The following is a 27,765-nucleotide window of genomic DNA, read 5'->3' on the forward strand; positions in this document are numbered from 1 at the left end:
GAGCTGCATAGGTTAGTCTGTTAAAAGCACCAGTAGTTCACAAAAGTGAGAAATGCTTTGCTGGAGAAGCGCCACGTTGCCTGTTGTTGCCTAAACGGATCGCGGAAATCAAATATTCGGATCGATTCAGAGTGTGCTTTACAACCTTTGTGTAATATTTTAAATTGTTTTAAAAAAGTGTGTACCGTGTACTATGTTTAGGACTAGTTAGTGTGGTAGAATACGGAGATCATCTCCAGCTCTGAGCTCAACCGCAACAAGACGTCGTGTTGAACAAAGTCAGAGCCCAGCTGAACGTGTGCTCAGTGTGGTGTTCAGGACTCAGGAGTATTGTTGTGGTTCTAATTTGGACGAACTGCAGGGGCTCTGAATCAGAACATTTCAATTTATCTGTTCAGTAAGTTAAAATGCAGGACACGTTAAAATAGGATTATTACTTTGTCTCTGTCCCGTTTGTATATAACTGAATGTACCTTACATTTTTAAGGACACATATCTACTAATGTGATACTCATTGCAAATAGTCCCAAAACAAGCACGTCCGGCAGCTGCGGGGTTGAAGGTGAACATGTATCGTATTCTAATGGCTTCTATTTCCATTGATGAATGAGACAGATTCACAAGGAGATCCTTCACACGATTAAGCGAACACATTGCCTTTTCTGTCTGATGTAGAGGCTACATTTGTGTCAGCAGTGCTATACAGGTAAGTCAAATACACTTTCAGGGGCTGCATCTGTAACGCTAAGAGGATTGTTAGAGCACAGTTACATTCATCCACCCAATTTATTCTTTGATCATCTAAGTGGATTTTTTTTACTTTCGCACACGATTACATTTGCCCACACAACATATAATCTCTGAATGTCAAATGGCTCAATAACCCCGTTTTCCCCTGGTAACCACCAGTGTACAGTCCCATACCATTCAAAAATAAAACAGATATACTCAATTGATATATTCAATAAACAAATATAAAAAGATATTGTGAAGAAGAGAACTCTTATTCTTCATATAGATCCAGGTTTACACAATTAACTTAATGCATACTCGAAGTGCCTGAAGTCTTGCTCTGCTGTTTTAAATATACATCCAAAGCATTTAGTAGTGTTATCTACCAAATTATTTGAACTAATTTAACGTCATATTCAGGAAATTCAGAGAAAGTCTTCAGACTTGTCGTGGCTGTTGAAGAAGCCATCTGTTGAATCTCACCCGGGATTTTTTGAGAGATCGTTCAGCGAGTGAGTCCTCCTTCTGCACTCCGCACTGAGCTGAAAGCTGCACGAACTCCTCACTGCATGTCATGTACTGTTGCAAGTGCTCGCGTCTAGATGTGGAGCACAGCGACAAGAACACCCTGAACTTTTTCCATAAGTGAAGGAAAATTCAAAAGAGCATGAAAAGTATGGATCGTATGAAATATCCATGGTACAACTCGAGAAAAAACTGAAGGACTAAACAATGACTTTTGATGATTACAAGAGATTCAAGAAACACAACCATCCACACACGGGCTTGGATCCTGAACGCTTAAGTTAAGAGACAAAGTGAAGGATACAAACTGTAAACTCTCTTCACGTCTTACAGTTTGTGAAATAAAACAATTTCTTATTTCTTAATAATTTCTTACTGCTGATAGACGATTTATTGCATTTTAACAAAATCACAATTACAAACATTTTGGGTTAAACTGTTATTCACATACTTAACAGAGAGAAATGTTAGTGTTTTCAGGTGTGTGACCCCATTTCTCAAAAAATAAAAAACAAAAGTTATATGAATTGAATTTTCATTTTTAGGCTTGTATAGTCTTCTTAATATTTCGGTTAAATCTTTTCTTCTGTAGTTATTTCAGTTGATATTAATATTAGTCCTGATTTACAATTTTTGTACATGGTTCATCTTAAATAATTTTGTAATTAGTTTCAGTTTTGGAAAATCACACCCAGGAGCTACCAAAACTGCTAATGTTCACATAATGTGTAATACAATAGCAGCATTTTGGGTGGAAAACAAAGAGTATTTCCTGGGATGAATCCTAACACTTCATAGGCGGCGTTCTAGGACTTATCGCTTCAGATTAAGCTGTCAATACATCATAGATTTCTACTCAATCAGTATCAGCAGTGTTATCGCTACCAAACGCTAAATATAGACCCGAACAATACTTCGTAGAATTTTCGTAAGAAAACCCAGAATTCTACTGAAGCAATCAAATTTATACTTTTCTTTTTGATCGAGAAGAGAATCATTATGAAACTCAAAACATGCCTGTCTTTTCCTTTTTTCGATGACAAATGGATTATTGAGGTGTAAAGATGGGTTCAAAACCAAAATCATCTGCTATTGCTGCTGTTTCTTTGATAGTTTCTTCAAATCCTTCAACTGATCATCGATATCGAGGAATAATATTATACAAATTGTGGTTTTCTGTTAACTGCCAATTTTATTGTAATTACATCTTCGTTTACAGATGTCTTGCATGTATCACTAGGTGCGGAGTGGAGTCCTGCCTGGAGCCATGTCGCAGGCAGCGGCTCCCCGTGCTCTGTCTGTGCATCGTGTCCACTCGGGGGCTTTTCCACGATCTGTGTGAGGAGGGACAGGTGTGTCCAGTAGCTTGTCGAGCGGAAGCCTGGGGCGGCGGAGAGCTGTGATCGTGCAGACCTTGAGGTGTCACCTCTTTGTCTGCTTTCCCGCCCCCCCTCCGCCCAAGCTCTGGTCCAAAGTGGCCCGGCAACCCCTCACACCTGCACGTGTCACAACCTAAGGTGTGGTCATGAGACACCCGTGGGGTGTTGTTCTGTTCTTGCTAATTGTTTCCTACCCGTCGCAGGCAGGAGTCCATGCGAGGAAGTTGCGCTGGACAGAGCTCAGAGGGCGCAGCTGGGTGGCTTTCCTTCTGAGTGACGTTCCCGCAACACTCTCCCGCTCCTCTTGGTGTGCTCATGCCGCAACACAGGAAGGCTGGAGCAGGTGGCTGTGGGCTGCGCGCGCAGCCGAAAAAAGGTCAGTTTGGACAGCGTTAGACTGAAGATTATGAGGTCCCTGGTTCGATCCCGGGTTTCGGCATTTTGTTTCATTGCGCCCTTTGTTCCTCTCTCCAGCGCCCCCTTCCTAAAGTGACGCTTCCCTTTCTCAGCCCGAAACGCAAGTGAGATATCAGCAGCCACCCCCTGCAGGTTTCCGTAGTGTAGTGGGTATCACGTTTGCCTAACACGCGAGAGGTCCCTGGTTCGAGACCGGGTGGAAACAGCCTCTTTTTGCATGCTCCTGTACTTCACAGAGGTCTTGAGCGACTGGTCTTTTGTTCCCAATGTATTTCCGGTGCCTTCATGCACTCTTGCGCCAAACGCACGTTCCTTCTGTACGCGGAGCCGATCATTTGCAATTGGGCTGTGCCGACAGACCAAGACGAGCTTTGTCGGCTCAAAAGCAGCGCAGGACCTGCAAGAACAACAGAAAGATTAGCATCCAGCGGGGGCCTCTTAGTGAGCCCAAGATCTCATCAAGAATCGGCTCCAGGAATGGGGCTGGGTGCATTGTTCCATACTCCGACCACTCTCGGTGTAAACTGGTCCCTCCTGGTCTCTGCTTGAAATGCACTTTCCTGCGTTTGCTTTGGTGTAACTGGCTTCCCCTGGATGGGCGAATGTGAAGATCCTTAGTAAGTCATTGAAGAAAACAGAGAAGAGGTCAGAGTGGCTTCTGTCGTTCATCAACAATCCAGTTAGGCAGTACTCTTCTGTAAAGCGCCGTTTCTTTCACATCGATTAGCTTTTTTTTTGCCTTCATTCGTGCAAGTAGTAAAAGCAGACGCCCCTATTCTGCCGCGACCCGAATTCAAACCGGGGTTGTTGTGGCCACAACGCAAAGTACTGACTACTATACGATCACAGCGAGTTACCGAGATGCATGTAGCAGGGCGGAAAAAGCTGTTCTCTCTTCGTGTGACATAATTCAGAAAAGTCCTGACGTTGCATTTCAACTGAGCCCCAGTATACATCGACCCTTCGACACTGAGTGTCAACTCTCTTGCGTGTTTTCTCATATTTATATAGTTTGCTTGCATGATGCCCGGAACAGGGTGACTGCATGCTCCCATATGGTCTAGCGGTTAGGATTCCTGGTTTTCACCCAAGCCGCCCGTGTTCGTCTCCTGGTATGGGAACGTGTCAGTTTTGCCTCCTGCTTTCCAAAAGATCAGCACCGTGTACGAAGGAGCCGCATTAAAACCACTCGAACATGTGCAAAACGTGCGAGAAGAGACGGCGCTTGTTTCCAACCGAAGACTTCTCGCGTGTGAGACGAACCGATCATTGCTACAGCTCGGAAACCTGCAGGAGGTGGGAGGGTTACTCTGGTAGACAGTGCTGACCTTCGGCAATAGGATTTATACTCTCCAAGATGATATTTGCACTTTCTGGAGAGGAGATTTTCTCCACTCCAGTAGCCCGATTGCATCGATTGCGTGGAGAGGGCTGTAGAATGTGGTGCCGCCTTTCCTGCTCCATTCATGACAGGCGGGCTGGTCTCTGGAGAGAGAGCACGGTCCATCAGTGCACTCCAATAAAGGCACTGGAAGCAGCTGAATCGCATTGGCGAAGCTCAGCACTGGGCCACTGGGCACAGTATCCCACTGTTTCCATAGTGTAGTGGTTATCACGTTTGCCTCACATGTGAAAGGTACCTGGTTTGAAACCGGGTGGAAACGGACTGGCTTCTTTTGTCGCCACGCACACTGTTTGGGGATTCCCCTAGCGCTGTGATCGAACAGACCCACTCACCTCTTAGTGTGGCGGGATCTGCACAGTGTATGTCGCAGCGCTTCCTACCTTCACTTCAATGCGCGTCCTGATGTACCCCGGTCTCCCGCGTGACAGGTGGGGATACTCACCACTATACTAACGAGGAAGACATCGCTCTCTCCGGCCCCCAGCATCGTGTCCCGACCCACCGTGCTGGAAGCCGACACGTGCTGTGATTCCTTTACGGAGCAGAAATGACAACCGAGGAGCCGAGAGATCATTTCAGCATTTCGCGTCTGAACAGAAAACTCAAACGACCAACTCGGAATACCTTGCTTTTTACGCTTTTCAAAGCGTTCTTTGTGCATCGAACAGACCCTATCACCTCTTAGTGTGGCGGGATCTGCACAGTGCATGTCGCAGCGCTTCCTGCTTTCACTTCAATGCACGTCCTGGTGTACCACCGAGTTTACACAATTAAATTCAGGCACACTCGAAGTGCTATGGTGTTGCTCTGCTGTTTTAAATGTACCTCTAAAGCATTTAGTTCTGTTAACTACCAAATGATTTAAACTAATTTTATGCCATCTTCAGGAAATCCAGAGGTCTTCAGACGTGTCGTGGCTGTTGAAGAAGACACCTTTTGAATCTCACCCGGGATTTCTTGAGAGATCATTCAGCGAGCGAGTCCTCCCTCTGGACTCCACACTGAGCTGAAAACTGCGCGAATTCCATTGTACAACCGAGAAAAACACTGATGGACTAAACAACGACATTTGATGATTATAAGAAATTCAAGAAACACAACAGTCCGAACACAGGTTTGAATCCCGAACGCTTAATTTAAGAGACAAAGCGAAGGATACGATGTCTAAATTCTCTTCATGTCTCACAGTTTATGATATTAAAAAAATCATAATAATTCATAATAATTTCGTGCTGGTGATAGACTATTTATTTAATTTTAACAAAATCACAATTCCAAACATTTTGGGTTAAACAGTTATTCACATACTCTAACGAAGAGAAACGTTAGTGCCTTCCGGTGTGTGAGCCAATTTCTCAAAACAATATTTGTTAGTCTCTCAGGAGGCTGCACAAGGTGTTTAGAGATAGAATTTCTAAAAGGCAGGCTCCCTGAGCTTAACATCAAGGCAGAAAAAATGTTTTGTTTTCTCTACAGAAATGCTCTTTAAATCTCAGCATAGTTACAACTTCCTTAATAAAGGGTGTGCACAGTTATAGAACCAAGGCATTGGAAGGTTTTTTTTTAATTGTTGTTCCAAAAAATGTTCCATTTGTTTTCTTTCTTAATGTTGTTGATTAAAAGATCTCATTAAATGGGAAAAATCTGAATGTGAAAAAAGGTCAAAATGCTATTGAAAAAATCAGTAATGTGAGGAAAGATTAATTGTGGGAGCCCCTTACCTCCCCATGTCATGCTGTATTTCTCACTCATTCTACTGGGAGTGGCGCCGTCGCATCTGGATGAAGTCTGTCAGTAGACATTCCAGACGGTTCAGGTATGACTGCGCTTCGGCACAAGAAGAGACATGTGACTTCCGAGGATCCCGACAGTGTGCCTTTTTTACCAGAGTCCGGATAGCTCAGTCGGTAGAGCATCAAACTTTTAATCTGAGGGTCCAGGGTTCAAGTCCCTGTTCGGGCGGTTATGTTTTCCTTAAGTGTATTGTAAATTTCATTATAAATCTTATTTTATCTTCCACTCCTCTAGCTGTACTGTGGTTATTTTAAAAGTTCACTTGTATTTTCTTTAGTGTTTCCATTCACAAACCGAAAATGTTCAAGACTATCTTGTCACCGCACTCCACGTAGATAATCACAGGAAAAGTAAAGGAAAGGCAGTGAGGAGCTCACACAGTGAGTACTCTTGAATACAACAAGAGGAAAGGCACACTGTACATCTGCGGAACATCACGTCCGAGTTTACAGTGACAGCAGAGATTGGAAGCAAAGTATTTTTTTATTACTCGCTCGCTGAACGATCTCTCAACAGGTGTCTAATAATCACGTTCAGAAAGGTGACGATACATTTTTATTTTAACAAAGTAGCCTTAATGGCAACACAGTGTTAGGAGTTCGGCTTTTCTTATTTCTTCTGCAGAACCAGCGGTATTGGAATATACTGATCCGCATTATAAGCGCTTTCGGTTTCTGATCGTTTTTATTGAGCGCTGCTCTAAACTTTACATTTGCTTGTGCTGGTTTTCCTCATGAAAAAATACATTTCTCTAATTACATGATTTCATGATCAACGAGGAGAAAGAAATAAAATATATAATTCATTATAAGAACCACAGGCAAGATGGCTGGTGGTCTAACAGTATCTATAAATCTCTTACACGTCATTTACAATGGCCTTTCAACTAATAGCCCGTGCAGGGATCAAACCCTAGCTGTTGGTACAGTAGGAGTTGCGTAAGGCTCTGTAACGCGCAGATGAGAAACTAACCTCTGCTTCTTCATTATATACACAGTCAGCTATATATGCGAGCTTAATGCCTCCTACGGGCTCTGTATTTGTTAGCGGTACAAGACCGGCCGTGGAGATCAAGTGAGACGGGTGTGTACATTAAAAGGCTCATAGCGTCCCTGGGAAGGCTCAAACCACCACCCTTTTGGTTAACAACCGAACCACAAAGACGCATGTACAGCTTAACACTTCACCGGGGTAAAGTTAGCTTGAAGTTCGAAAACGATTTTGGGACGCCTGTAGCGTTTACACGAAACCTCTTAGAATCGCGAGAATACTTGCTTTGTGTATAAAATACATTGTGAATGCTTTCTCAGCCTTTACTTTTCCGTTTATATGACATTTTTTTGACCAAGCACGAATATTCTTTTGTCCATATCTTCGCAACGGAAGCACAGAACGCCTTCAAACCAAATGCATTTTAAAGACCACAACATGTGGATATTTCCACAGCCCCTACATCAAAGTATCAGTGAGCTAATTATCTTTTTTTAAACCTCCTGTTTTTCATCGATGCGTAATTACGCACTAACTGGAACCCGGGGGACCGCTGTATACACAAGTTCACAACGCGAGAAATACTGTTCAATACGGCTTCATGCGAAAACCCGTATATGACCATAGGCAACAGAATAGCGCAGTCTCCAATTACTCAGACTGTAAGCACGGGAATAAAGCTTTGTCTGAATTCTGAAACCCTTCCTTTACGTCCTGTTTTCATTCAGGTAAGAGTCAACTATATTCACAATACTACGGACAGCAGGAAGATTAAAATATTCTTTACTCAGCAGCTTATTAAAAACAGCTCCCATGATGTTCAAACCGATTTTTTACACAGAACACTGACACAGCTTTGCGTTCTGAATCTCTTTTTCTTCTGCGTTTATTTAATGTGGCACAATGCACTGGGATAGGGGTATTCTGTTCACAAACCAATAGCATTTAAACCACAGCACCAACAATGCTGCAAGTAAGTGTTTTGCACACTAAGCAGAGAGCGATGTCTTCCTCGTTAGTATAGTGGCGAGTATCCCCACCTGTCACGCGGGAGACCGGGGTACATCAGGACGCGCATTGAAGTGAAAGCAGGATGCGCTGCGACATGCACTGTGCAGATCCCGCCACACTAAGAGGTGAGTGGGTCTGTTCGATCACAGCGCTAGGCGAATCCCCAAACAGTGTGTGTGGTGACAAACGAAACGGGCCTGTTTCCGCCCGGTTTCGAACCAGAGAAATCGGGCCCAGTAGAATGTGTAAAATGTGGCGCTGCCTTGTAGAATTCTCCACTCTTGTAGAATTCGAGAAACAGCCTCTTTTTGCACGCTCCTGTACTTCACAGAGGTCTTGAGCAACCGGTCATTTGTACCCAATATATTTCCGGTGCCTTCATGCGCTCTTGTACCAAACGCACGTTCCTTCTGTACGCGGAGCCGATCATTTGCAATTGGGCTGTGCCGACAGACCAGGACGAGCTCTGTCGGCTCAAAAGCAGCGCAGGACCTGCAAGAACAACAGAAAGATTAGCATCCAGCGGGGGCCTCTTAGTGAGCCCAAGATCTCATCAAGAATCGGCTCCAGCAACAGGGCTGGGCGCATTGTTCCATACTCCGACCACTCTCGGTGTAAACAGGTCCTTCCTGTTCTCTGCTTGAAATGCACTGTCCTGCGTTTGCTTTGGTGTAATTGGCTTCCCCTGCATGGGCGAATGTGAAGAAGATCCTTAGTAAGTCATTGAAGAAAACCGAGAAGAGGTCGGAGTGGCCTCTGTCGTTCATCAACGATTCAGTCAGGCAGTACTGCTCTGTAAAGCGCCGTTCGTTCACATCGATTGGCTTTTTTTTGCCTTCATTCGTGCAAGTAGTAAAAGCAGACGCCCCTATTCTGCCGTGACCGGATTCAAACCGGGGTTGTTGCGGCCACAACACAAAGTACTGACCACTGTACGATCACGGCGAGTTACCAATACACACATGGCAGGGCGGAAAAGGCTGTGCTCTCTTCGTGTGACATAATTCGGAATAATTGCGTGTTTTCTCATATTTATGTAGTTTGCTTGCATGATGCCCGGAACAGCGGGATTGTGTGCTCCCATATGGTCTAGCGGTTAGGATGCCTGGTTTTCACCCAGGCGGCCCGGGTTCGACTCCTGGTATGGGAACATGTCAGTTTTGCCTCCTACTTTCCAAAAGATCAGCACCGTGTACGAAGGAGCCGCATTAAAACTACTCGAATGTGCAAAACGTGCGAGAAGAGGGGGCGCTTGTTTCCAACCGAAACTTCTCGCGTGTGAGACGAGCTGATGAGCTGATGATCATCACTGCAGGAGGTGGGAGGGTTACTCTGTTAGACAGGGCTGACCTCCGGCAATAGGATTTATACTCTCCAAGATGATATTTGCACTTTCTGGAGAGGCGATTTTCTCCACTTCAGTAGCCCGATTTCGTCGATTGCGTGGAGAGGGCTGTAGAATGTGGCGCCGCCTTTCCTGCTCCGTCCATGACAGGCGTGCTGGTCTCTGGAGAGAGATCACGGTCCATCAGCGCACTCCAATAAAGGCACTGGAAGCAGCTGAATCGCATTGGCGAAGCTCAGCACTGGGCCGCTGGGCATGATTTCCCACCGTTTCCGTAGTGTAGTGGTTATCACGTTCGCCTCACACATGAAAGGTCCCCGGCTCGAAACCGGGTGGAAACAGACCGGTGCCTTTTGTCGCCACGCACACTGTTTGGGGATTCGCCTAGCGCTGTGATCGAACAGACCCACTCACCTCTAAGTGTGGCGGGATCTGCACAGTGCATGTCGCAGCGCTTCCTGCTTTCACCTCAATGCGCGTCCTGATGTACCCCGGTCTCCCGCGTGACAGGTGGGGATACTCACCACTATACTAACGAGGAAGACATCGCTCTCTCCGACCCCCGGCATCCTGTCCCGACCCACCGTGCTGGAATCCGACGCGTTCTGTGATTCCTTTACGGAGCAGAAATGACAACCGAGGAGCTGATCATTTCAGCATTTCGCGTCTGAACGGAAAACACAAACGACCAACTCGGAATGACTTGCTTTTGACGCTTATCAAAGCGTTCTTTGTGCATCGAAGAGACCCACTCACCTCTTAGTGTGGCAGGATCTGCACAGTGCATGTCGCAGCGCTTCCTGCTTTCACTTCAATGTGCTTCCTGATGTCGAGTCGTGTGCCGTGCGGAGGCTCTGAAAGCGAGAGCAATGAAAAGGTGCACAACGCTGTGAAAGAAAACAGAGAAGTGAAAGGCAGTCCTTTCTCTAAGGAGGTAAAAGAAAAGCTACTCCCCGGTGGGGAATCAAACCCCAGTCTCCCGCGTGACAGGCGGGGATACTTGCCACTATACTAATGTAGAATTTGGGCATTTAAGGGGACAATTATTAATTGTAGCCGTAAATCACGAAATTGATTCTTTTAATGGCCTTAGAATCCAACCATGCGATATAACTCAAACAACAGACACACACACAGGTACTAATACACGAGGATACATTTATTAATACTGTAACGCTTACGGCCGACAGGTACTGTGTAAGAGCCGGCTTACCAGAGCAGGTGACGTCACCGCCCTTCCCTGTGATAGCTGGACTACAGCTACTGGGCTGTAGAAAAATCTCTCTTTAGCACACCGGGCTGGGTCCCTGCTGAGTGACACGGGAGTCCCGGGTTCGAGCCCCTGACGGTGGGGGGCCGACCTAATGCGGCAAGGGCGCCCGCCTGAGCCCCCGTTGCGTTACAATACATAAAATATGCATGTAAACCTAACAGATCTTTTCGTGACAGTTTTCAGAATACAAAAGATATATATTCATTCAGTTACAAAGAGTTACATATATCAAGAGGCCATAAGTTCAGTATATCATTCATTTTGACCGCTTCGTAATTGAACTTGGTTACAACTTCTACATTAGATACTCAAAACAAGTACATAACTCTTAGGAATTAAATTGATATCAACTGGTTGGGATAACAATTGAATTCTTGAGCTGTAATGCTTTGAAGTTGAATACTCATCCAATCTCTGGGGATTCAGATCTCCTGCGGGCTCTCTGGCTCCGTGCTAGGCTGTGCTGTGCTGCTTGCGACGGTGCGCTGCTGATGCTCACTGACCGGCTAGTTAGTGTTGGCTTTAACTAGCAAAGTTTGTGCGCAGGAGAAGAGATGACTGTGGGTCCCAGCAAGTCATGAAGCGCTAGTCCTGAATAGTGATTCAGCTGTCCACAGTTCCGACCTGTTCACGAGGCTTGCTGCTGATGCTAACCTCGGGTGGATCCTTTGGTTACTCTCTGTCAACCTCCGCTCTCGACTCTTAGAACAGAGGAAAGTTCTGGCACTTGGACACACTGGCCGTTCCGTGGTTGTCCGGGCTGAGTCTTAGGATGGTCAGGAGGCGCGCTGCGAGAATGTCCTGCCCTTGGGAGCCTTTTGCTCCTGGGCCGTCCTGCCCTGGAATTCTCCTTTGAATTCCCTTTAGAAAGGTCCACAAAATAGTCTCTCAGGCCCTCTGTGTTGCCTGTTTTTACCTGGAGGAACTTCAGCTCGTTCATTGGCTGAAAGTTCCATGGGCATCAGAGTCCCACGTGGGTTACTCGGCCCTACCAGTCCCTGATTGGTTGATCAAGGTGAGATATGAGTCACTTACTCCTGACACTTAGGAATGTAGTCCAGATGTCCATCTGGCACTCCCTAGACAGATAGGCACCAATGGATGACCATTGATCATGATAGCCAGGCTTAGCTAAGTGCATCCCCCTTTGGGAGCTGTCCCTTATCAAAAGAAAACATCTTTAAATCAGCCTGCATGAATAGCTTCTCTGTGGCTGCACCACAGAGATGAAGAGAGAGATGGGGCCTCATTTGGGAAAGCACCGCAACACTTAATTCTGTCTTATTAATAAGCATTGCCGCTACATATCCCCCCTTTTTGAAGGTCACGAGGTCCTGAGGCTTTGTTGCCTTCAAAACAAAACAGAGTTAAGTGATGCCCCTTGTCATTAGAACATTAACCTTAAATGTCCACATTACTCCTTGAGAATTCATACCGGAACCAGCATTGGGAACAAACAGGATGAATAACATCTGGAGTATGTATAAACACGGTAGGAGACATCATCTCAGTCTAGGCATTACACATCAGGAAGTTCACTGTCAATATCTGATACCTCTGTAGGCAGAAATTTGGGAAGAAGTAACTTCCTTTCTTTTGACATGCTACCTTTGACTCATTCATGCTACCCGGAGTACATCTTGATGTGAGAGTACAGCATTCAGAGTACACTGTCAGTCATGACTCAGCTACCCGGCAGTAGTGTTACAATAACAACAGTTCCTGTTCCCAGCCCCCCTGATAAACCACGACACCTGTGTTGGGCACCTGCCAGGGTGGGTTGGAGGTTTGTTCCATTAAAGCAAACTAACTACCTGTACCTCTTCAGGGCGTACTGTTTCTTGGATTTCTATCCAATTCAATAGTGTGGCACCTGAAGGCATCCACGACCTCCAGTTTGGTCTTATGTTGTCTGGTTCCAGACCGTACAGTGTTAAGTTACCATGCTGTACTATGGCCTCCTCGGGAACTTGCAGGAAACTGTTGGTTAGGTAGCTGCATTGTGGTAGCTGTATCATGCCTGTCACAAGTCATAGTGACAGTTAAGTGTGGTGTGCTGACCAGCCATTTACTTCCCACCTGCTCTTCATGGGGTTCATTAACCTACCTCTGCTCGTTAGTAGCCTACAGATGCAGCCATTCAAAATGCGCGGGCGATACCGCATTATTTTCCGGTACGCTGTACGCAGTCTACCGCAAGCTACCGGTAAATACCGCGAGTTACCGGTAAATACCGCTAGCAAAATAATAGTATCCGGAATTTCCGCAAGGTGGAGCTAATAAAGCTCAACCTCTCATGTTTGAGCTGTAGCCATCAAAGTCTTTAACGAAGATATTAATAATAGTATTAATAATAAATGACCTTGGACAAGCTGTAAACTCAAAGTATTGCCCTGGTCCACATTCTTTTTTTCATTGACCGTCTTTGTAAAAGTAACGCCACAGCATTTCGCAATCACGCATTTTTTTCCAATCATGCAAAGTACAGTGATTCACCATGCCTTTCACATGCTCATAAAAGAGATTGATTTAGGGACATAAACATATTACCGTATGCAAACTGTACTGTATACAGTATGTATATGTATATTTAATGTCTTAACTGTGCCCGTTTAAGTATTGAATATTCATATCTAATTTTACCACTGAAGGGAAATCTTAGTAGCTGAGCATAAAAACAATAGGAGCATACTGCAACGCGTGTGAAGGCCATAAACGATATTAATTTTGGAACATAAACATACAGTATATGGCTGGTCTCGGTACTTTAAAGAAAACATACACGAAACATGGTTTCATTATGACCAGAATCTTGAGATATTTTTAACTTGATTTACAGTATTTGAGAGGTATGTCTTAACACCGATACTACAGTGCTTAAGTACTACTCACGTATATGTTTCTAGGTTTATATTATGCATTTCATACGGTCAAATTACTTTTGAGCAACTAATAAGAAGCGCGAAACGGTATGCGTTTTACTTTCGTTTCGTGCTGGGACCCGTGGATTGATTAGAGATATCAAGTACATACAAGTCATTTTTTAAATGTTGTAGTTCGTCTTGAAAAAATGTTACGAGTACATCATCTATCAACAATTACACAGGTTCTGTTTCCATATTGCGGATTTTGGTTACGTAATATTATTTTCTAGATTTCACGTTGTGAATATATGATTTGGGCAAACAGAGCCGCAAAGAAGTACATTATGGGTTGTTGTTTTTTTTTGCAGTTTTATCTAGAACAAGCGATGCTTAAACCTTTGTCTGATTCTTGTGAAACTATCCACACGACAGTTACAGTACCTAGGAGTTGACTTCAGTGATGTCACTGATGGGATGTTTCTAAAAATCCATCCTCTGTAAAACGTCTTCTCTAGTTGTCCTGCATATGTATTCGCTAATGAAGCTGTGTGTTCTGAGCCTGGATCTCTACATTTCTGTATGAACCACCTTAGAGGGCTAAAGACAGCTTGTGTTTAAATTGAGTGTAAGGCAATTTATGCTTCTAAAGTCATGGTCAGCATTTTTGTACTGTGCTGTAAACTTGTTCTGTGCCTAGTCACATTATTTTATAGCGTTTTCATAGCGTTATCAAATCTGGTGGCGCTGTGTTAGTTTCCTGACTCCCATGTCACATGGTCTGTGATTGTAACCTGTAATACCGGTTTAATTCGTCACAGCCAGCACTCCGGTTGTAAAGTAGAAGCAGGCGAGATTTCCAGCGAAAAACACCTCCCCCTTCTTCAGGTGTGAGGGTCTTCTGCTCAGAATGAAACGCTAAAATGTAATGTAGGCTCTGAATGGGTTCTGACTTGCTTTAACAAAATATGTTTACAAATCCTTTCACCTGGCATTTTCGTAGTTAGAAATTATGGAACGCTCTGTTAAAAGCAAGGGAGTTTTTATGTCCGTTGCAGTTCTTTTGCAACATGAATATAATTATATCGTTATTAATTTCTTGAGATACGCGATTCCATATTATATTCCCTTTTAATCAAATTCTAAAAGTATGCTTGTTGACTCCGGTATCGCGTTAGTTAAAGACTTCGATGCTTAAAATGTTTAGGAGAAATGGAATACTGGTGTGTATGTTTTCTTTAAAGTACCGAGACCAGCCATATACTGTATGTTTAAGTTCCAAAATTAATATCGTTTATGGACTTCACACGCGTTGCAGTATGCTCCTATTCTTTTTATGCTCAGGCACTAAGTAAAAGGAGATGCTTCATATTGCTTGACTAATTTTAAAAACTAAGTTAGAAATGCAGACGCTCCCTCGGTGCGCTGCTCTGGTGCGCCGGCTCTTACACAGTGCCTGTCTGCCGTAAGCGTTACAATATACATACCCAACACTGCTTGTACCCATCTGTCATGCAAATAAAACACCTTGAATTGAATTGAATTGAGGGGAGAGGGGGGAATACTAAAGGCAATACTGGCTCAATACCCTCGATGGGCTTTGACGTGCTAATGCGTTGGTTTAACAGTCCGGGTGTGGCAGGCTTCCAATGTCAACTCGACTCGATTGGAAGACAATGAACGTATTTTGTGATATTTAGAAATATAAATTTGTTTGGTGCGAGTGAGGTTTTATTTAATCTCTGACCAAGGGAAACGTTTCTTTTTTTCAAAGAAATGTTTGTTAAAAAATAAAGTCATAGTTCTATGGGATTCAATCACAGACCATGTGACAAGGGAGTCAGGAAACTACTCTAACACACAGCGCCACCGGATTTAATAACGCAATAAAAACGCTATAAAATAATGTGACTAGGCACAGAAAAAGTTTACAGCACAGTACAATAATAAATGCTGACCATGACTTTAGAAGCATAAATTACCTTACACTCAATTTAAACACAAGCTGTCTTTCTGTATGAACCTCTAAGCTGGTTCATACAGAAAATGTAGAAATGCATTAGCCTGATTATGATTAAAAAACACATAATTAAACACGCGTTTGCGATTTAAATCAGAACACGATTTAAATCAATATAAATGTTTATATTGTAACGCATACTGTCCAGCCTCCATTTCTCTATAAAAATTTACTCTGTTGCACACACACACACAATAGAAGGAGGAACCGCTGTCAGAAGGGAAGATATGTTCAAAATATCGCAAATATCGTTCATGTTGCGATATTTTGAAATATAAAAGTCAATTTATTGTCCATAATATCGCTATTCTATTTTTTCGAAGAAATGTTTGTTAAAAGAAAAGTCCGGCACCAGCTGGATTCGATCACACAACCTCCCAGTTGCTAGTCACGCACCTAGACCAGTCGGCTAGAAGACAGCTCGCATGAACAGGCAGGCGAAAAAGCCCTACACAGCCCTGTCGCAGCACACGAATACCGTTATTAAATTCTTTAGATACGCGATTCCATATTATATTCCCTTTTAATCAAATTCTAAAAGTATGCTTGTTGACTCCGGTATCATGTTAGTTAAAGACTTCAAAGCTTAAAATGTTTAGGGAGAAATGGAATACTGGTGTGTATTTTTTTCTTTAAAGTACCAAGACCAGCTACAGTATATACTGTATGTTTATGTTCCAAAATTAATATCGTTTATGGCCTTCACACGCGTTACAGTATGCTCCTATTCTTTTTATGCTCAGCTACTAAGATTTCCCTTCAGTGGTAAAATTCAATATCTACAACGGGCACAGCAAAGACGTTTTTACTGTAAGTCTTTCTACGACAGACCAACGGACCACGAGTGCCCCTGTCGGTCAACCAATCACGTACTGCGGTGCCACGCGTCATCTTGCGTCATACTGAGCGACGTCACCTGCGGTACGTGTCTGTGACGCGCACTTTGAATGGCTGCATCTGTATACCCTTCATTGGTGAATCATTTAGACACAGCCAATGGATAGCTTTGGTAGCCATACCCATCTCAAGATTTGGAACCAAATTCAATCTTGGATTGCTTTCTGGGTGAGCTATGAGCGATGGGGTGGTTAATGTCACATACTCCTCTACTGAGAAGAGTGGAATCAAGTGGGTTGGGATTTGTGCCATGGCTAGACTGGCTACAGTGGCAATGAACTCCCTTAACAGGTCTTGTGTCAACATTCTGGCCTGTTGCACACAAGCATAAATTCACTGTAAAACACCGGCAATCATGTCCACTGGTTGGGGGATAAGGTTTAACCCTGTTGCATAGGAAATTGCCTGTAGGGTTTTCCCTAAGCTTTCCAACTTTTGCTGCTGTTGATACAGTCTGTCACTACCCTCCGGCATCTCTGACACCTGCCTTCTTGGGGCAGTCAGGGTGAGAGTGCCAGTAGCAAACAAACCTACCAGAAATAGCAAATGCACAACAGTGGCGGCAGCAATCAGTCCTCCCAAAAGTCTTTTAGGGTGGCTGATCCCAGTCATCTCCTTCTGAGTGACTGTTGCCTTTCTAAGCTGGCGCAGCGTGTACATGGTGTCTTTCTCAGTATGCCATGTGGCATCTTGGGCACCAACATCCTGGAAATCTGAGGAGATCTGACGCAGCTGCTGATGCTGCTCCTCCATTTCCAGGGCATCTGCTTTTTCGATTTGTTCATGCCTGTGCTCTAGGAACCCTGCAGGGGGCAGTGCAGCGGTGGAGCATGCCTGACCCCCGGCTGAGTGGTCATCTCTGAGCACCTGAGTGATCTGGAATTGTTACCCCATTCTCACTGTTCAGGTCCACCCTGCACACTTCCTGATTGAGGAATCCCTCTATCGGCATGTTTACAGTCGTTCGCTGGGGGCCGGTGTAGGACACCTGCTCGCTCCCCCCTTCCCTCGCTAGGGGTTCAGGGAGCTGCCCCAGCACTGGGATAGCCAGTTCACAGTCTTCGAACTCGCTATCACCCACCAGGCCCATGTCAGTGCAGGCGGGGATTCTGACACCCCACTTTTCCGTGTTCTGCACTGGCAGGCGGGTGGCTTGACCATCCAGCTCCAGTCTGGCTGAACCACTGTTGGTCAGACTCAGACTGTCAGACTGAGCTGGTGGCTGTAGGAAAACCGGCTTGGCTTTCATTCCCTGTCCTTTCTGGGGGACTGGGTGTGTTGGAAACCCTGCCGTTGAGGCAGGAAACTCAGGTCGGTCTCACTCACTACCTGGTAGTTGTGAGAAATAATGTTACCTGACTGCAGGTTCCCTGGGTCACAGCAGAGGGAATCGGCATCTGGGATCAGGTGTGTCCACAGCGCAGTAGTCTCAGCGTCCAGCTGGACCTCCTGTCTAACCTGTGAATGTTGCAGCAGGGGCACCTGGCGGTGGCCCCGTGACAGCTGCTCAAGCAGATCCTCACTAATAGAGGACCTCTCAGGGCTAAGGGTTAGGGCTACATCACCAACCTGCTCTCCTGCCATCTGGATCCCTTCCACCACTGCAGGGTGGTGGTCCTGACCCCTCTTGGGTGCCAGGGTGCACAGGGAAAGCTCCTTTTCATCGCCAGGTGGGGAGATCTGCTCCTCATTAGGGATGTAAAAGGGGTGTGCTTTACCTGGTGGATCAGGCGGCTGCTTGGAGAACCGCTCCTGTGGCATGGAGGCTGTTGTGACCTCAGCCGGGACATGACTTCCCTGTATATCCGGGGAACAAGAAAATATTTTTATTTCTTGTCCAGAGGGAACAGAAGGAATCTCCACATAGGCTTCTGTGTTCGGTGGGCACTGTGTGAGCACAGTCTGCCTCTTGGCCCCCCTTTCCTTCTGTACAGAAGGCTTAGGAGCCTTGACCTGTTTCTACACCTTGCCTTTCTGGTGATCCACCAAAGGTTCATCTCTGAGTCGCATGCCCTTTTCTTTTTCTACCCGTTTGAGCTTGCTGTATGACATCAAACACCTTTCAACCTCAGTGTCAATCAGTGTCTCACTGTGTAAGACATCTCCCATGGCAGCCTTGAGGTAAAAGCTTCCTGCTTTTCCTCTGTTTTACTGCCTGCTCTGTGACTTCAGGGGTGGAGTCAGCACTCGCTTGGGAGTGGCTGACCTCATCCAGGCAGGAACCCTTCCGCTCAATCAGATAGACTGAGGGGGGGAGAGGGGGCGGGTCTCCGCCTCCTCCAGTGGACAGTATCAGCTTATTCACGCTTCCGGCAGCCTTGGGGAGCGGTTGTCTCTGTCCTAATAAAACTTGTTCAAGCCTGGCCAGGCGGGCGGCTACTGAATCCTTTTGTTCAGCTTTATCTAGCCCTTTCCCTTCCCCGGTGTTCTCATGGCACTTAGGACGCTGGGTGCGGTCCTGTGTGCCTGCTTTGGAACGGGGCTTAGCCAGCTCAGGAGCCTGTGCTCCTTCGAGCAGGGGGGAATTAACCCTGCTGGCTCTGACGGCGAACACAGTCGCTTTAACAGCTTTTTGCTCAGAGCGACTTTGGACATCATACTCCCAGGCTTTCTGCACGAATCTCTTAATATCAGTCATTTTCATGGTCTGTGCATCTGTATGCATTAAGATCATCTTTCTGACTGACGGGTGGAGATTCGCAATGAATAAACCCTTGAAATGTGTGTTCTCTTCGCAACCCTCATCATTTCACCCTGCAAAATAAGTTCGTCTAAGTCTCTCGTAATATTCGCGAGGGGACTCTGCTCTCTCGTGCTTAATGTTAAGGGCGGCGGCTATCGCGGCAGTCGGGTCAATAAACGCACTGTATTCTCGGATAAGTGCTTGACACAGCTCTTCAAAGTCATCACAGACTTTCTTCATCTGCCTAGCCATCCACTCATGTACAGCTCTGCTGCTTGTTTTCCTGACCAGAAACACTTTCTCCTGTTCTGTGGCGTTTGGCAGGTACTGCAGGGTATACCTGAGGTCTTGAATATAACTCTCGATATTATTCTCTGACACTGCAGGGTCAAATCTCTCCATCTCCTTCACTAGCTCTCTCAGAGAATGGAGGTTTATTCTCCTAGCTTCTCCGCTGACGGAGATATGACGGAGATCGTGGCCAGACCTGTCGCTGCTAGAGAGAGTGCTTAATAGCGACTCGAATTCAGACCTTTTAGCAACCATCGTTAAACTTAAAGAGTATTACTTTTAAGTACAAAATCACAGTTCTACCACAGAAAACCACAAGATCAAGTATGCAATCAACCCAGTAGATCGCAAAAGATCACAAAACAATCAAGCACTGCTTAAATAGCAAGGGGAACTTTTTTCCTTTCGGCTTTCAGCACACTGTATTGTCGAGTATGAAACCCGTGGTGTTTTATATTGAATTATTCCGCTTGGTTGACTCATTTCAGTCTTACCATAGCCCGTCCAGGGATGCCAATAAATGTAGTGTGCTCTCTGAAGGCACCAGTTCTGTAGGGTTTGGGCATTTACGGGGACATTTTTTAATTCTAGCCGTAAATCACAAAATGATTCTTTTGATGGCCTTAGAATCCAACCATGCGATATAACTCAAACAACGCACACACACGGGTACTAATACACGAGGATACATTTATTAATACATAAAATATGCATATAAACCTAACAGATCTTATCGAGAGGGTTATCAGAATACAAAAGGTATATACAGTATACAATCAGTTACAAAGAGTTACATATATTAAGAGAACATACGTTCAGTATATCATTCATTTAGACCGTTTCATAAAGTGAACTTGGTTACAACTTCTACATTAGATACTGAAAACAAGTACATAACTCAGGAATGAAATTGATATCAACTGGTTGGGATAACAATTGAATTCTCAAGCTGTAATGCATTGAAGTTGAATACTCATCCAATCTCTGGGGATTCAGATCTCCTGCGGGCTCTCTGGCTCCGTGCCAGGCTGTGCAGTGCTGCAGATGCTCACTGACCGGCTAGTTAGTGTTGGCTTTAACTAGCAAAGTTTGTGCACAGGAGAAAAGATGACTGTGGGTCCCAGCAAGTCAGGAAGAGGACCGGTTCATTCCTGATGAAGCGCTAGTTCTGAATAGTGATTCAGCTGTCCACAGTTCCGACCTGTTCACAAGGCTTGCTGCTGGTGCTTACCTCAGGTGGATCCTCTGGTTACTCTCTGGCAACCTCTGCTCTAGACTCTCAGAACAAAGGAAAGTTCTGGCACTCGGACACACTGGCCGTTCCGTGGTTGTCCGGGCTGAGTCTTAGGATGGTCAGGAGGCGCGCTGCGAGAATGTCCTGCCCTTGGGAGCCTTTTGCTCCTGGGCCGTCCTGCCCTGGAATTCTCCTTTGAATTCCCTTTAGAAAAGTCCACGAAATAGTCTCTCAGGCCCTCTGTGTTGCCTGTTTTTACCTGGAGGAACTTCAGCTCGTTCATTGGCTGAAAGTTCCATGGGCATCAGAGTCCCACGTGGGTTACTCGGCCCTACCAGTCCCTGATTGGTTGAGCAAGGTGAGATGTGAGTCACTTACTCCTGACACTTAGGAATGCAGTCCAGATGTCCATCTGGCACACCCTAGACAGATAGGCGCCAATGGATGACCATTGATCATGATAGCCAGGCTTAGCTAAGTGCATCCCCATTTGGGAGCTGTCCCTTATCAAAAGAAAACATCTTTAAATCAGCCTGCATGAATAGTTTCTCTGTGGCTGCACCACAGAGATGAACAGAGAGATGGGGCCTCATTTGGAAAAGCACAGCAACACTTAATTCTGTCTTATTAACAAGCATTGCCGCTACAAGTGGAAGAATGAAGTGAAATAGAGTGGGGACGAAGGCAGTGAAGAGAGAGAACGTGGGAAGAAGAGAAAAACGCAAGGGAAAAAAAGCAGCGTCGTAAAAGAGGTGACGGAGTTGTCCTCTCTATAAGAAGGGTGCCAGCGAGCCCTGCTCTTGCTTATGGCTGCACCCCCTTGAGCACGCCAGATCTTGTCTGATCTTGGAAACTAAGCAGCGATGGGCCTGGTTAGTACTTGCATGGGAGACTGCCTGGGAATACCAGGTTCTGTAAGCTTTTAAGCGCAGGAGGCGCCCTATCCCTGCTCGCTCGCTCATTCCCATGTTCACACGTGCAGTGCGGCTTTTCCGTCTGTTTATTTGTCAGCTTTGGCGAGACACGGGTGCTTGTGTATTAGCGTGAGCGTTTTTTATTCTAATCATGAACAGTTTTACAAGTCCGCAAAGGATTGAGGAAAGGTTTATCGCCAGCTGAAAAGAGACACAGCGCTTCGGCTGTGGAGAATTGTTTGGCTGGCGTTCTGGGAGTCGCGTTTTTCAGAATTGTATTGAGATCATTTTCCACAGAGCTCAGATGTCAAAGCAGAGCAGCAGCTCTCCACAGCGATCCTCTATAGCGCCCTTTCTCCCGCAGCTCCGTCCTCATCGGAAGGAAGCAAGAGTGAACGGCTGAAGTGAAATAGAGCGGGGACGAAGGCAGTGAAGAGAGAGAACGTGGGAAGAAGAGAAAAACGCAAGGGAAAAAAAGCAGCGTCGTAAAAGAGGTGACGGAGTTGTCCTCTCTATAAGAAGGGTGCCAGCGAGCCCTACTCTTGCTTACAGCCACACCCCCCTGAGGACGCTTGATCTCATTTGATCTTGGAAACTAAGCATGGACGGGCTTGGTTAGTACTTGGATGGGAGACCGCCTGGGAATACCTGGTGCTGTAAGCGTTTAAGCGCAGGAAGTGCCCTATCCCCGCTCGCTCGCTCATTCCCCTGTTCACACGTGCAGGGCGGCTTTTCCGTCTGTTTATATGTCAGCTTTGGCGAGACACGGGTGCTTGTGTATTAGCGTGAGCGTTTTTTATTCTGTTCATGAACAGTTTTACAAGTCCGCAAAGGATCGAGGAAAGGTTTATCGCCAGCTGAAAAGAGACACAGCGCTTTGGCTGTGGAGACTTGTTCGGCTGGCGTTCTGGGAGTCGCGTTTTTCAGAATTGTATTGAGATTGTTTTCCCTAAGAGCTCAGATGTCAAAGCACAGCAGCAGCTCTCCACAGCGATCCTCTATAGCGCCCTTTCTCCCACAGCTCCGTCCTTATTGGAAGGAAGCAAGAGTGAAAGGCTGAAGTGAAATAGAGCGGGGACGAAGGTAGTGAAGAGAGAGAAAGTGGGAAGAAGAGAAAAACGCAAGGGAAAAAAAGCAGCGTCGTAAAAGAGGTGACGGAGCTGTCCTCTCTATAAGAAGGGTGCCAGTGAGCCATGCTCTTACCTATGGCCACACCCCCATGAGTACGCCTGATCTTATCTGATCTTGGAAGCTAAGCAGGGATGGGCCTGGTTAGTACTTGGATGGGAGACCGCCTGGGAATACCAGGTGCTGTAAGCCTTTAATTGCAGGAGGCACCCTATCTCCGCTAACTCGCTCATTCTCCTGTTCACACGTGCAGTGCGGCTTTTTGGCTTTTTATTTGTCAGCTTTGGTGAGACACAGGTGCTTGTGTATTAGCATGAGCGTTTTTTATTCTTATCATGAACCTTATATACTGTATCTCTACATCCCATAACCTTTAACGGCAGGTGCCTGGGTGTGGACATGTTGTGATGTAATATTTATTTAAAAAGTAAACATTTTAGTAAAGTCTGTTATATTGTTAAAATCTATAAGCGTTATAAATATCAATTTTTGCTCGTGCTTATAAGTTATCGCTGCTAAATGTGTCTTATTCAATTATTTTAACACTTTTATGACCTATCCAATAAAATATAAAGACCTCACAACTGCATTCCCTCGGTGCTTCCCTACCACCCTAACCCAATTTCTATCCCCAGGACCATCATTAACAGTGACTACATTTTACAGGACGATCCCTCCATTGGTACTCTGTTTTACGACCGCCCAATCATCTCTTATCGCTGACCACCACATAAGCTTCTTGTTCACAGCTCCCTCGCACTCAGCGCCTTCCCCTGCAATAGCACTCGCTGCATCACTTGCAAATACATATCTAACGACATTCAGGGCATCACAGGACAATTCCGGATAACCCTGACAACATCCTGTATGTCATTTACTGTACAGATGCAGCCATTCAAAATGCGCGGGCGATACCGCATTAGTTTCCGGAACGCTGTACGCAGTCTACCGCAAATTACCGGTAAATACCGCTAGCAAAATAATAGTATCCGGAATTTCCGCAATGTGGAGCTAATAAAGCTCAACCTCTCATGTTTGAGCTGTAGCCATTAAAGTCTTTAACGAAGATATTACTAATAGTATTAATAATAAATTACCTTGGACAAGCTGTAAACTCAAAGTATTGCCCTGGTCCACATTCTTTTTTTCATTGACCGTCTTTGTAAAAGTAACACCACAGCATTTCGCAATCACGCATTTTTTTCCAATCATGCAAAGTACAGTAATTTTTGAGAATCGATTCACCATGCCTTACACATGCTCATAAAAGAGATTGATTTAGGAACATAAACATATTACCGTATGCAAACTGTACTGTATACAGTATGTATATGTATATTTAATGTCTTAACTGTGCCCGTTTAAGTATTGAATATTTATATGGAATTTTACCACTGAAGGGAAATCTTAGTGCCTGAGCATAAAAAGAATAGGAGCATACTGCAACGCGTGTGAAGGCCATAAACGATATTAATTTTGGAACATAAACATACAGTATATGGCTGGTCTCGGTACTTTAAAGAAAACATACACGAAACATGGTTTCATTATGACCAGAATCGGTCTTGAGATATTTTTAACTTGATTTACAGTATTTGAGAGGTATGTCTTGACACTGATACTACGTAAGTACTGCTCACGTACTGTATATGTTTCTAGGTTTATATTATGCATTTCATATGGTCAAATTACTTTTGAGCAACTGATAAGAAGCGCGAAACGGTATGCCCAGGGCGTTTTAGTTTCGTTTTGTGCGGGGACTGCTTTAACTATATTGCCGTGGATTGATTAGAGATATCAAGAACATACAAGTCATTTTTTAAATGTTGTAGTTTGTCTTGTAAAAAAGTTACGAGAACATCATCTGTCCACAATTACACAGGTTCTGTTTCCATATTGCGGATTTTGGTTATGTAATATTATTTTCTAATTTCACGTTGTGAATATATGATTTGGGCAAACAGAGCCGCAAAGAAGTACATTATGGGTTGTTGTTTTTTTTTTGCAGTTTTATCTAGAACAAGCGATGCTTAAACCTTTGTCTGATTCTTGTGAAACTATCCACACGACAGTTACCCACAGTAGGAGTTGACTTCAGTGATGTCACTGATGGGATGTTTCTAAAAATCCATCCTCTGTAAAACGTCTTCTCTAGTTGTCCTGCATATGTATTCGCTAATGAAGCTGTGTGTTCTGAGCCTGGATCTCTACATTTCTGTATGAACCAGCTTAGAGGGCTAAAGACAGCTTGTGTTTAAATTGAGTGTAAGGTAATTTATGCTTCTAAAGTCATGGTCAGCATTTATTATTGTACTGTGCTGTAAACTTGTTCTGTGCCTAGTCACATTATTTTATAGCGTTTTTATAGCGTTATCAAATCTGGTGGCGCTGTGTGTTAGTTTCCTGACTCCCATGTCACATGGTCTGTGATTGAATCCCATGGAACTACTGTACAGTACGACTTTATTTTTTAACAAACATTTCTTTGAAAAAATGAAACGTTTCCCTTGGTCAGAGATTAAATAAAACCTCACTCGCACCAAACAAATTTATATTTCTAAATATCACAACATGATCGGATTTAAGTCTTTTTAATAACAATGAATAGTCACCTATGCATTACAAAATAAACATTTATATTGATTTGAATCGCGTTTTGATTTAAATCGTAAACGCGTGTTTAAATATATGTGTTTAAAGGCGATATACTGTATAAAAGCGCTGATTCTTATGGAATGTGTTCCGCCGGGGATTCAAAAACTTTATTTTTTTTAATCGCGTATCTAAGGAAAATTGCAGTATAACTTTGTTCATGCACAAACAGTGGCATGTTACATTATAATTTGGGTGTCTCCCCTTGCCAGAAAGCTCTAAATTGCATTTTGAGTGCGGTTTTTGACTTTTTCTAAATTGCAACCCATAAATAAAGCTGATAAAGCTTAGACTAACTGTATTCTAAACTGTATTACAACGTAAATTGCAAAAATGCACTTGGAATCTGTCCAAGCCCTCCTACGAAAATTATTTAAACTGCGACACTGATCATTCATCTCTAAATAAACTTTATTTTATATAGCGTTTTAGGCGAATAGGTAATTAGATTGCTCATAAACCTAATCGCTTTTTCTACATAAACACAGCGTGATTGCTCTCTGAAAATGCTTTTCCTTTATATTTAGGGTCAGATTTCAACTATAGATCGCATTATTATAAACTTTCTTGGAAAAATGTATTTTATGTAAACCATGTTTGCTATTAATTCATTTTAGGGCTAAAATACGTTCATTGTCTTCCAATCGAGTCGAGTTGACATTAGAAGCTTGCCACTCCCGGACTGTTACACCAACGCATTAGCATGTTAAAGCGATTTAATTGAGGAGCCCAGCTACCAGTTAACACTGTACTTCCTACTTCCTACCTGTGAAACCAGTTTAATTCGTCACAGCCAGAACTCCTGCAGAGAGGGGGTTGTACTCGTAAAGTAGAAGCAGGCGAGATTTCCAGCGAAAGACACCTCCCCCCCCCCCCTCAAAAACCCAGTAAGCAGTAATGCTTTATGTTGAAAATTGAGGTGGATTTTGTTTATGATAAAGAGGATAAACTGGGATGGGAGGAGGGTTTGGTTTTGCATAAGGGGCGGGATTATGATAATTGGAGGAATTTGCGAGAGTATAATGGTTTGATATATTTGATTTTGTATTGTGGTCGTTATCTATGTTTTTGGCTGGTATTATGTTTATATGGTTGTTTTTGTTGGTTGGTTGTTATTATGGTTATGAATAATACGATCTATAGTTGAAATCTGAGCCTAAATAAAAAGAAAAAGCAAGTGATTAGGTTTATGAGCAATCTAATTACTTATTCGTTTAAAACGCTATATAAAATAAAGTTTATTATTAATTTGCTGGACAGAGTGGTGAACATTATTATGCATAAGACAAAGATAACGATCCTGATCAGTTTAGAAATCTGTGTACGCTGTAAGGTTTTTACTTCTTAAACTTTTAAAATACACGTTTCGAATAGAAAGAAATCCTCTTCCTGGTACTGTCGCATGAAGAGAGAGGCGAAACAGCCCTACACAGCCCTGTCGCAGTACACGAATATAATCATATCGTTATTAAATTCTTTAGATACGCGATTCCATATTATATTAGCAGAAAAGCTTAAACTACCACTTTTTCACACGCTATTTCACATGTTAGTTAAATTTAATTTATTTATATATTATATATTTATATCTCTGACCAAAGGAAACGTCTCATTTTTTCAAAGAAATGTTTGTTCACAACGGCGACTGTCAGAAGATAGGACACAGCGGCTCAGGCACCCGCTGAATGGAAAAGGGGCACTTTAATGTTCTGTATGGCTAATACTAAAGCCAATACTAATATTCAATACTTTAATATCCTTTTCTGTATGTTTAACAATAGTGGGTACTGGCCTAATTCGTCCCTGCTCCCGTTGTTAGGTGTTAATGTGTTGTTAAGTGTGAATTTGTAGCTGTTTCCCTGGGGTCTGGCTTTTTTTCTGGAAAACCATAACTGGTCTTGTCCAGATTGACTGTCGGCGCCCAGGTCTGACAGTGCTGCTCCAGCAGTGCCAGGTTCTGGCGCAGCCTCTGTTCTGTGGGCGACAGCGGGACCAGGTCGTCTGCACAGAGCAGGAACTCGATTTCCATAATTAATGCAGATCAGTAAATCAAGGGACAAAACAATTATTGCGCCCGGGTCCTCAATGGGCTTTGACGTGCTAATGCGTTGGTTTAACAGTCCGGGTGTGGCAAGCCTCTAATGTCTCCCGACTTTGAAAACCAAGTAATAACTTAACTATATGTGCAAACGTTTCATATGTTGCTGTTGTGGA

General features: G+C 44.2%; 1 non-coding gene and 2 pseudogenes across 1 annotated transcript; all 3 read left to right on the plus strand.

Moving 5' to 3' along the window:
• Positions 1-9,331: 9,331 nt before the first annotated feature.
• Positions 9,332-9,403, plus strand: trnae-uuc (transfer RNA glutamic acid (anticodon UUC)). The gene has a single exon. It is a non-coding gene; the product is annotated as a tRNA-Glu (tRNA).
• Positions 9,404-22,315: 12,912 nt separating this feature from the next.
• Positions 22,316-22,434, plus strand: LOC148824655 (5S ribosomal RNA; annotated as a pseudogene).
• A 538-nt stretch (positions 22,435-22,972) lies between these two features.
• LOC148824656 (5S ribosomal RNA) lies at positions 22,973-23,091 on the plus strand (annotated as a pseudogene).
• Positions 23,092-27,765: the final 4,674 nt, after the last annotated feature.

The sequence above is a fragment of the Atractosteus spatula genome, chromosome 10, assembly GCF_055471065.1.
Source record: "Atractosteus spatula isolate fAtrSpa1 chromosome 10, fAtrSpa1.hap1, whole genome shotgun sequence".
Lineage (NCBI taxonomy): Eukaryota > Metazoa > Chordata > Actinopteri > Semionotiformes > Lepisosteidae > Atractosteus > Atractosteus spatula.